This window comes from Emydura macquarii, unplaced genomic scaffold (genome assembly GCF_026122565.2).
Source record: "Emydura macquarii macquarii isolate MOO-44397 ecotype Brisbane River unplaced genomic scaffold, CSIRO-AGI_Emac_v2 contig_1876, whole genome shotgun sequence".
Taxonomy (NCBI): Eukaryota; Metazoa; Chordata; order Testudines; family Chelidae; genus Emydura; species Emydura macquarii.
In genome coordinates, this window is record NW_027132013.1 from 26,653,030 (window position 1) to 26,663,410 (window position 10,381).

Genomic DNA, 10,381 nt, shown 5'->3' on the forward strand with positions numbered 1-10,381 from the left:
GTTTGGAAAAGGTCCAGTTAAAGAGTTCATAACAAGGGAGGGCCTAAGTTAATTTTTAAATCTAGCTTAACTGAAGTTCAAGAACTTCAGGCTTTCTTGTTAACATACAATAATTATAGCAAAGAACCCCACATCATCAGAGGCTATATCAAATTTCAACAGTAACACACAGTGGCTTTTCCCTTCCACAGACTTTTGCTTATTTTTTTTTATATCTGTAAATTAGATTTGCAAGTCTAATTTTTTTTTAAATCGGAAATCAAAGAACTCTACCATAGAATTATAAATGATATTGCTTAAGGGAATCATCCTAATCAAATAGTTCACCCTCCTCTATAGAGTTGGAATGACTATACTTTCTGTACACTTGTCCACACCATTAGCCCTTATGGGTCAAATTCTTAAAACAGCCTTGTTGCTGCTCAATTCCTGCAGATGGCCACCCCTTGCCCCCCCTCCCCAATCCATTCGGGTTAACAGTCAACCCACGACCTGACCTTATTAGGGCAGCCAGCCAAAGGATCGGCTCCCACCTCATACATGGGAAATGAAACTGACCATGGGAAACGAAACTTACCAGCAACCAGGAAACTGACCTTACTGCAAGTGTCCCCCGGCCAATCCGGTGCTGGCACGTAGCCCATAGTTTATAAAAAGGGGTCTTTCCCAAGCCCCAGCGGAGAGCCTCATCGCAACCAGCCTGATCATCTGGTCTCAGACTTTCCCCGCTCCGTGTTCCCCCCCACCCCCGGAGCGTGAAACGTGTTTTGCCGGCCGTATTGAAACGAATAATGCTGTGGATATCAGTCTGTGTGTCCTTCTACGCCTGTGTGGTGAGGAGTTAACTATCAGTTTGTATTTTACAGCTACGTTGTCTGTTTAACTGCCCGTTTGTGTCTTGCAGTTAACTGTCTGTGTGAAATCTGTGTGTGTCTGTGTAAAATCATTCTGTCTTGTAGTTAACTGTCTCTGCCTCTGTGCTTTGTAGTTAACCATCTGTGTAACCCCTTTCTATTTCCTACAAGTAGCTCATTGTCTGTGTAGCATAGTGGTAAGTGTCCCTACCTGCTACATGGGAGACCAGGGTTTGATTCCCAGGCAGGGAACCCCTGTCTGTTTAATATTAGTTCAGCTCTGGGAACCACTGTCTGTTTAACATTAGTTTAGGTGTTTATAGTTAGTTGCCTGTTTAATACTTTCTTACATCAGTTTATGTTTTGTGCTTAATTGTTTTTATATCCTTTCATATTAGTCTATATTTTATAGTTAATTGTTTGTTTAGATGATTATAACTAGTTAAAAATCTATATTACTCCTGTGTTTATAATAAAACTCATTTATTTCCAACTGACTCATTATTGACTCTGGGGGATCACTAATCTGTCGGAACAAGCCTCTGAAATTAAACTTGTAACATTTGCATGCACATATATTTTTACAAGCATCACATCTGCTAACTACAGGGTTACCTACCAATTTCCATGAGCAAAATGCAGATTTTGTGCATACAAACTGATTCACATGCAAACTGTGTGTAGTTTTGATGGCATTTAGGGTCTAAATACACTTAATTCCTTGAATCTTTCCTCTAAAGTCGTATGTGCAAATTCTAGTTATAATTTTATTTTCCCCTAACAGAACATTGTCTATGAAAAACTATTATACAATATTATGAATTTAAGGTCATTTCTGGGTTTTAATTGCCATATTTCATTTATCATTTAAAATGGATCCCTTAAAAGGTAAAATAACATTCATAAATTCATATTTTTAATACATAGGTGGGGAAATCACAAAATGGAAGGTGAGTTTTCATTGTTACATGTTTACCATTCAAGCTCTGCATGAACAAAATGGTTTTATTTTGTCCTTCCTTAAATTAAGTCAGTGGTTGCAGACAGTATCCTTAGCCACAGGAGCAAATAAGAATCAAGTCTGGATTTACTGGAAAGGATATTAAATGGCTGCACTGGAGAATATAAGTATTACATCATTCCTCAAAGCAATTTGCAATAAGAATCTGTCTCATTGTTCCCATAAAAGGGGTAGCAGGAGTTTTTTAATGACCCATCCTGTTAGTAGGTGTTAGAACCCTACAGGTTAACTACTGCTGACCCAGAGGGGATGTTATGGCTCATTAGGCTCCATCCTGAATAAAAGGAAGGCTTAGGAATCCCTTCTGGCCTAGGGAATTGGGGTCTACATCTGTTCCTGATGGAAGGAACCACAGACACAAGCAAGAGAAGGTTTAGACAGTGGCTGGGAGAAGATGTACTTGTGGTGTTATTTTGGAGTGATATTTTCTAAATTGAAGATCAGAAGAAGAGCTCTGTGTAGCTCAAAAGCTTGGCCCTTTCACCAATGGAAGTTGGCCTATTAAAAATATTATCTCACCACCTAGTCTTGCTAGATAAATCGGAATCTAAGAAGGGTGTCTCAACTCTATAAATGTGTAATTTTTGTGTTGAGGTGGGTGAGAATCCACAGAACCAAAGTTGTCTTTGATGAATGGTAGCTACAGGGAAGAGGACTAGCAGAACTATTTTTTCATGATATCTCCTTTAAGAATAATTTGTTTTGTAAAAAAAAATTTACAGTCGATATGTCCTATGAGGTCTGGGCACATTTCTTTCCAGCATCAATAACTCTGGTCTCTAGTGTATCAAGAAGGACATGTAATTTTCCACACACTATTTTTTAAACACAGTTAGAAAAAAGGTAGCAGTCAAAATACTGCCTAGAGCTTCTTTCCAACAGACATTAAAATACTGCATGCATCTGAATATTGTCAGGAATCAGCCTGCAACAGAACTAGTCTCCAGGCAGCTGTCATCGGTGCAGCTGGCCTGCAGCCAGCTGCCTGATTAGCCATAGGATCTGATTGGCTGCAGAGGCCAGCAGGCTGACTCTTAAGCCAGCAGCAGCAGCTAGGTGGCTTCTCAACACTCACCATTGTGCCTGCTCCTGTGTTACCTTGTTCCTGTCATCCTGCACAGACGTTTTTTTATAAAACAAATGAAAAATGACATAATGAAAAAATAGTTCTGCTAGTCCTCTTCCCTGTAGCTACCATTTATCAAAGACAACTTTGGTTCTGTGGATTTTCACCCATCTGTCCTGCCACCCCTCTGCTGCCTTGAACCCTCCTTGCTCCAGTTTCTGACCTCCAGTTTGAGCCTTGGCTCTAGCTCACAACTACCAACTCTGTCTGGCTTGACCCTCAACTCTGGCATCCAGTTGCTGCATTCCAGTTTGACTCTTGGCTTTGGCTCCTGACTAGTGACTACAGCTTGACCCTGACCACTTGGCCTGATGCTTGTTCTGATCACTCTCATTCCATTTGGCTGACAGTTACCAGCTGCTAACATTGCTCATAAGCAGATGTACATTGTGTCCATTATAATAACAATATTACTCTTCAAAGAATACTTGGGCAAGATAGGTCAGAAAGAGTACCCTGGAAAAAAAGAGAACAAATTAGTAAGCTGTTTATTTTGGTGTTTGTAGTTTGATATTACAATGCCACAACTGCTTGGAAAAGAAAATTTAAACATGTCATGGAAGGGAAATATGAGAACAGCTAAAAACACAATTGTAAATATTCTTCCTCAAGTCTCTTATGTTGCAAAAAAAAAACCCCACAATGAACCTGGTGATTTATTAACTTTAAGGGAGTAGTATAAATCCACAAAAAGCAAGGAAATTAAAGCTAAGGAAATAACTCCATCCTTTATTGCCTCCATTGTGTCTAACTATAGAACATGCACTACAAAGACTACCTAGAGGCCCATGCAAATCCCAGGCTTACCTGGGTAAATTAAAAATAGCATTTCTGCAGCAATCCCTACGTGTTCTCGCTTTGTAGGTTTACCTCAGATCTTGAACATAGTTTGCTGTAATTCTATTACCTTTATATTTTACTCAAGGTAACAATAAAATAAATAAAGGAACATGCACAGGGAACTGCAGATATCCAGTATCTTTGCATGGTACAGTCATTTTGTTATAGTAAAAGAAGTTTATCTGGTTTGTAACTGCCCATTCAATCTAGTTTTCACATTCTTCCTGGGAAAGAAAAGACACATTTGGCAGGTGGAAGACTGGACCTTTAGTTTAATCTATAAATAGAGTTTAATTTTTATTTGAATTTAGCTGAATTCAACTGATATTGCAGGTGCTCAGCACATCTCAGGATTTGGCTTTATAGGCTGAGTCCACTTTATTGCAGGGAAAATGCCCTTTGTGCACCAAACAACAGCCTTATTTGTGGCAAAAATAATGAAATTTCTTTCTTAAGCAAAATGTGCATTTGCCCCAGCTGTGAATTTTCATTCCATCCCTTATGGGAATGTCCAATGGAATTGGAAAGGAAAATAATAAATTCTTGAGTCCTAAAAATAAGATGTGCCAGAACTCACTTCTCTGTTAGAGGGCTGCTGATACCTGTCCAGGTTGACTTGCTCATGAGCAGCAAAAGGGGGAAAGGGTCACTGTTCTCCTGCCAGCACCTTCAACCTTTGCAGTGGTTAAGTACCTTTCCATTTCCCCTGCCCCATCTTGGAGGGAAGAAGGCAGTGCCTGCAGTACTGACCCTAAGGAAGGCAGGGACAGTGGTGCGGTGAAGGGGGGCAGGCCCTCCCCCCCAGCGTAGCATGTCCCAGTGCTTCCTTCAGCTTGGCACATCCCACCGCTTCCCTCAGGGAAGACCAAGCTCTGTCCTACATACATTTCTCCTTTCCATTGTATCCTTCCCTTAGGAGTCTTTGGGGGACCATCTAGACAAGTAGACAGAGCCCTGCCCCGCCCCCCCCCCCCCTCCCACCTCATTGGGCTCCTGCAGCAGCTCCCTTCATTTTAAATGAGTAAAAAAAATGGCCAAAGAGAGACAAAATAGAGCAGCTTCTGGCCTTGTATAACCTTCCAGTCCTTCAGTCAGGTGACTCCCTGGTCATCCTCAACAGATGACCACAAAGTCCTACCAGGTGACTTTAAAAGTCTCCCCTGCTAATCCCAGTTCTCCAGGGTAGAAATAGCCTTAAGAACCTTCTATGTTAGACTTTTGCTACTAACTCTGTGGGAATTTCAGTCCAACTTGGAGGTGAAAGGACAATAGAAGAAAAAGATATGCACCTTCAAAATGGAGTTTGAAACTTCGTAAAGATAGATACAGAAAGTTCATAATCTCACACAGAATTCATAAACTCTACAGATTACTCAACTCACCACAGCTAGCATGGCAAGATTTATTAAGAGTCCACTTTTTTAGCTTTATACTGTCTATATATTTGAAAATATAAATTACAGTTACCAACAAATAGGCTAAAGAGAAAAAGGAGAGAGAACCCAACATGCTGGACTCTCCCAACCTTAGAAAGAAGGGAGGTGCATATTTAGAATAATAACAAAGTTACCCAACATATCAGTCACCTATTCTTCCATCCATTTTCTTAAATAAAAGATGCCTGAAATCCAAATCCACTTCCTAATACCTTTGAAAGACCAGCCTCTATGCAAATGTGCATCAGCTGTCCATACATTAAAATATGCCTAAAATTTATAACTACTCCCTATAATTAAAAAAGAAATTTAAAATGGGCAGATTCATACTAAGAACTTCAGATGAATCTAACAAGAATAGGTAAAGAAAAAATCTAGAAATTATCCATAGTTAGAAAATAAATACTGGGCTCCAAAGATGGACTTGAGATGGAAATGGAGAGCCATAGATTGACGGAACCAGACTACAGAGCTGTAAATCAAAACGATAAAATACAGTTTAATGCACTGCAGTTTTAAAGCATGTATTATCCCAGCTAATCCCAACATTCAACCTTTCACTTCTAATTTGTTTGATAAAGCTATCCTTCTCCCAGCAATTATGAACACTGATCAGGTTCCATATCAAATGGGTAAGATTTCATGGCATAATCCTGACTCCATGTGAGTTTTAGGGGATGATCTGGCCCTAATAATAACAGGCACATTTACTAAAGCAGCACCTAAAATTATATCTGCAATTTTGGGTTTCCAAGCTTTTGCCCATGGAAAAAAATGGATCTGTGTGTAGTTATAGCATTTGCACATACAAATGGTGGTTAGCCTCCAATTTGTGAGGACAAATGCAATGTTCACACACAAACCCAAATGTTTGCATCCTCAAAATCTTATGGGCACAGAAGACATAGAAGCCAGGTCAAGGTCTCTGAAAATCATAACATTCAAATGCACTCTTACTTTATATAAAATAAATAGGCTCCAGTGCTAATCCTCTTAGATGTGGAACATATTCTTGACTAAAATGTAGACTGGACCATGCAATATGGTCCATGTAAAAGGGATAAGATCAGATAACACATCAGAATAATTTTAGTGCTATTATTTATGAGTAGAATTGAAACAGGCTAGGATTCTCTATATTAGGCAGAAGAGTTTTTCAGACTGTTCAATGGGCAATTGAAAGTTTTAAATTAATGTAAACATCCATGACTAGAATTTATTACAATTATTGGCACACTAGGGGATATCTCCTATGTATTCTGCATAACACTCCTCAATAGAAATCCTCAACAATGTAAATATTTATGAATGCAAATGCAAAGCACTGAAGAAACTTTGACTTCTTTGCATTGCCTAATAATTTCAAGCACAACATTTCTCACAATAAAACTTGTTATTGGTTAAAAGATTTAGGGAAGCTTGCTTATTTTACATCTTTCATTTTCAGCAGACCTGATCAAGAATTGTTTTACCACTCGAGTCACTATTTTGAGCATTTTGTATTACAAACATTAGACTCGTCATTGTCCTTCAGAGGAGTTTATCCATTTGATTATCTGTCACTTGGAAAGCACTGGTCAGAAAATCATTTTTCTGTGAATTAATGATGTATTCTGACTTCCAAGCCATGAAAAAAAAGTACAAACACCAGCTCTTTTAGAGACAAAGTTAAAATACAGTAAATATCAGTAAGTTTACTTCACAATTTTACTCTCTGACCTCTCCTAATAAATATTTGTTGATGATTACCTCTGTTTTAAATGTATTTTAAATGAATTAGGTGTCACAAAAGATATTACCTTGACAGTCTTAGCAACTGAAATGTTCTATCTGCCCATGGTGCAAATGCAGTATAGACAATAGAAATGCAGGTTTCTCCATCTTACCCTGGTAACTTGCCTCTTATCTGACATGGATCGACCAACTATTTCTAATTTATTTCCCTATAACCGTTCATTCTTTGGCTTTTTGGCTCAGACTGTCAACAAGGGTTTCAGATCATTCCAGCTGTGATATGAACAATTTATAATGAATCTGTGCACTACAGACAATAGAAGATTATATAAAATACAGTTTCACATAAATGTACACCATCTGGGGAACCAGATCTAGAACTGTCACTCTTTGGAGCTGAAAACACAGGCCTCCACCACTTGAGGTGAAGGAAAAGTGCCTTTGCTTGCAGTAATAGCATTAAGGTCCATTTCCTCTCACTTAGTCCCTGTCTACACTTACCTCCGAGATTCAGCGGCAGTTGACGGGAGTTACGCAAGCTACGCAAAAAACTTGCGTAACTCCTGTCGACTTCTCTGCTCCTCTTCTGCATGCCGTCTTCACTGCACTGTGCCGACAGGAACCGCATTCCCATCGACACAGCGCTACACCACTTGTGAAGGTGGTCTTAGTACATCAATTTCTGGATCAACTGAACTGGTTTTCACTGACCGCTCAGTCGATCCAGAGAAATCAATCTGGTGGCAGCGACTTTGCTGCCATCAGTGTAGCCGTAACCTTAGTTCCTGTCATTAGAAGACAATGTTACTTATTGAGGGGCATGGATCAGCATTCATGTTGTGTTCCCCATCAGTACCTAGCCCAGGCCAGGAAAGCTAATGTTCCAACAAGCAGACCCAATGCGGTGATGAATCCTAATCACGTGTCATCTGAGGCACGTTGCCCATACTCTAAGAATGTTACTCATTATGTACCAAGAACACTAAATCATTTTTAGCTTGATTTGATTCATAAAACTCTTTAGGGATTCATCCTATGTTCTGGGTCCCCATTCCATAAATTAGGATACACACATAATAATAATTTAACAATATAATAGAAGGAACTGCTCATCCCATCTTAAAACAATACACACACACTCCCAATACATAAATAAACAAATGTAAACCATAATAAACCCTTCAGACCCATTCCCTCCCTAAAAGCCTGTGGGGAAAGATAGGCTTTGCAGCAGGCCCATCAGGTTAATAATCTGTGCTCTAACAAATCAAGGAAGTGAGCAAGTTCCTCAATCAAGAATCCCTCATGAAAAATATCTTGCCCAGTAGCTCCCTCTCGCTAATACCAAGAGAGATCCAATTCACATATCTGTGACTAGGATTCCTAGGCGTTATGGTAATACAAATAAATGATAATATTCTTAACCATGGCAGTATAGAAAAATTGAACCATCAACTGACAGTAAAACTTTCAGTCACCATGAGACAAATCTTGACTACTTATCCGGAGGTGAAAGACTTCCTGCCTGCTTACAAAGCTCTTGAGCCATCCACTCAGATCTCAGTTACTACCACTCTATTTTTAACTACATAGAGAACAGTCATTAATCTATGGAGGATAATCTTTACCAGTGCTTTAAGCATTACCTCAATCACTGGCATTCTACACTGGAGATACTTAAGAGTGGTTTGTCTCACTTGTATTACAAGACTAATCTCAAGAGTAATCAACTACTGATCAAAGGAAACAAATACACTAATGCTATTTGAAACAGTACAAATGCTTTTTTAAAAAAGTGTCAGCACCATAGGCCTCTTCATCTTTTATAATGAAGTTTTATATAGGAGGTCAGTGGAAAATATATAATGCGATACTCCAGACAAATCTTCAGGACAAGTCAACAGCAGAGATGAGACCAAACCAGAAACACAGACTTATGTACCAACATATGTTTAGAGAGACAAGATGGGTTTAGAGAGATAAGGTAGGTGAGATAATATCTTTTGTTGGCCCAATACAAAAATATGACCTCACCCACTGTCTCTCTAATATGGGACCAAATGGGACCAAAACAGCTACAACAATAATGCATTTAACATATGTTTAGGTCTTTAGTAACACCTGGAAATGCTACAATAGTTAACTTTGGAAGCTTGCAAATTCCTAACCCCAGACTACATATTTTTGCCAAATGCCACCTATTACTGTTAAACTTTCAATTTAGGAAGTTATTTGTCAAGTCTGAAATAAAACTGGCAGTTCCTAATCCTTCCTGGTGCATGCCATTGTGAATGCCAATGACTCTATTACTTGCTAATGTTTACTGACACCGCCTAGTGATTTTACCTCAACTGCAGCCAGCATACACATAATATGGTAAAACTGGCCATATACAAGTCTGCTAATATAACCTACTGTATCTGCCCAAATGCAAACACTTTTGAATGCACACTTTCAGCACATTATAAACCTTATTAACTAGATGCATAAGGTTCTCTCTGAGATGAAATTGGGCTCTAAAGGTCTCCAGTGTCAGTCTGTTCATTTGTCTTTCTAATCAGTTCGTGACTTTAAACCAATGATGGAGGCGGATGCAAAGTATTCCAGTTTCAATTGTGTATAATATGCTCCTGTAACTTAATGGAGCTTGCTTTTTTTTGTTTGTTTAGTGCTGTAAGCCATTAGTTTTCTATCTGATCCATTACATGTAGTAATTGTTTGCAAAAGGAAATAACTAAGCTCTCTACTTATTCAAGAAGTGGCTACGCTGCATCAGCCATTAACAATTTCTTAAAGATTTTTCTTATATTGAGTTCATGGTGCAATGACTCAAAAAGTACTTACACCAGCAACAAGAGATATACTTTTCCCTCATTACTGTCGTGATCATGGAACTCGTATTAACCTAAAATGAAGCACAAAATATACTTCATGCCTCCCATTAATATGCATACTCAGGACTCCTTGATTAAAATTCTTATCTCTTCTATTGACCTCTTGTGTGACACTGGCAAAAGAATTTAACCTTACTGTGTCTCAGTTCACTCATCTATAAAGTAATTAATACATATTTATCTGAAAGATAAAGGTATTGTGAGAACTCATATTTGTAAAGTGCTATAAAATCCTCAGATAAAAGGCATTATATGTGTAAATATCATAAACAAAAGTTATATGAATTTAAAATTGCTTTGAAAACATTTTTCCAGACTATTTTTATGTTAATTGATTTGCAAAATGTGTCCACTGGCACATCAACATATGTACATAAATTTAAAACATCATACATTTAGATGAAAAAAAAAGAAAAAGCCTATGACAGACTGACAACAACCTACTCACACCAACCTCATGTGAAAGTCTATGAAGA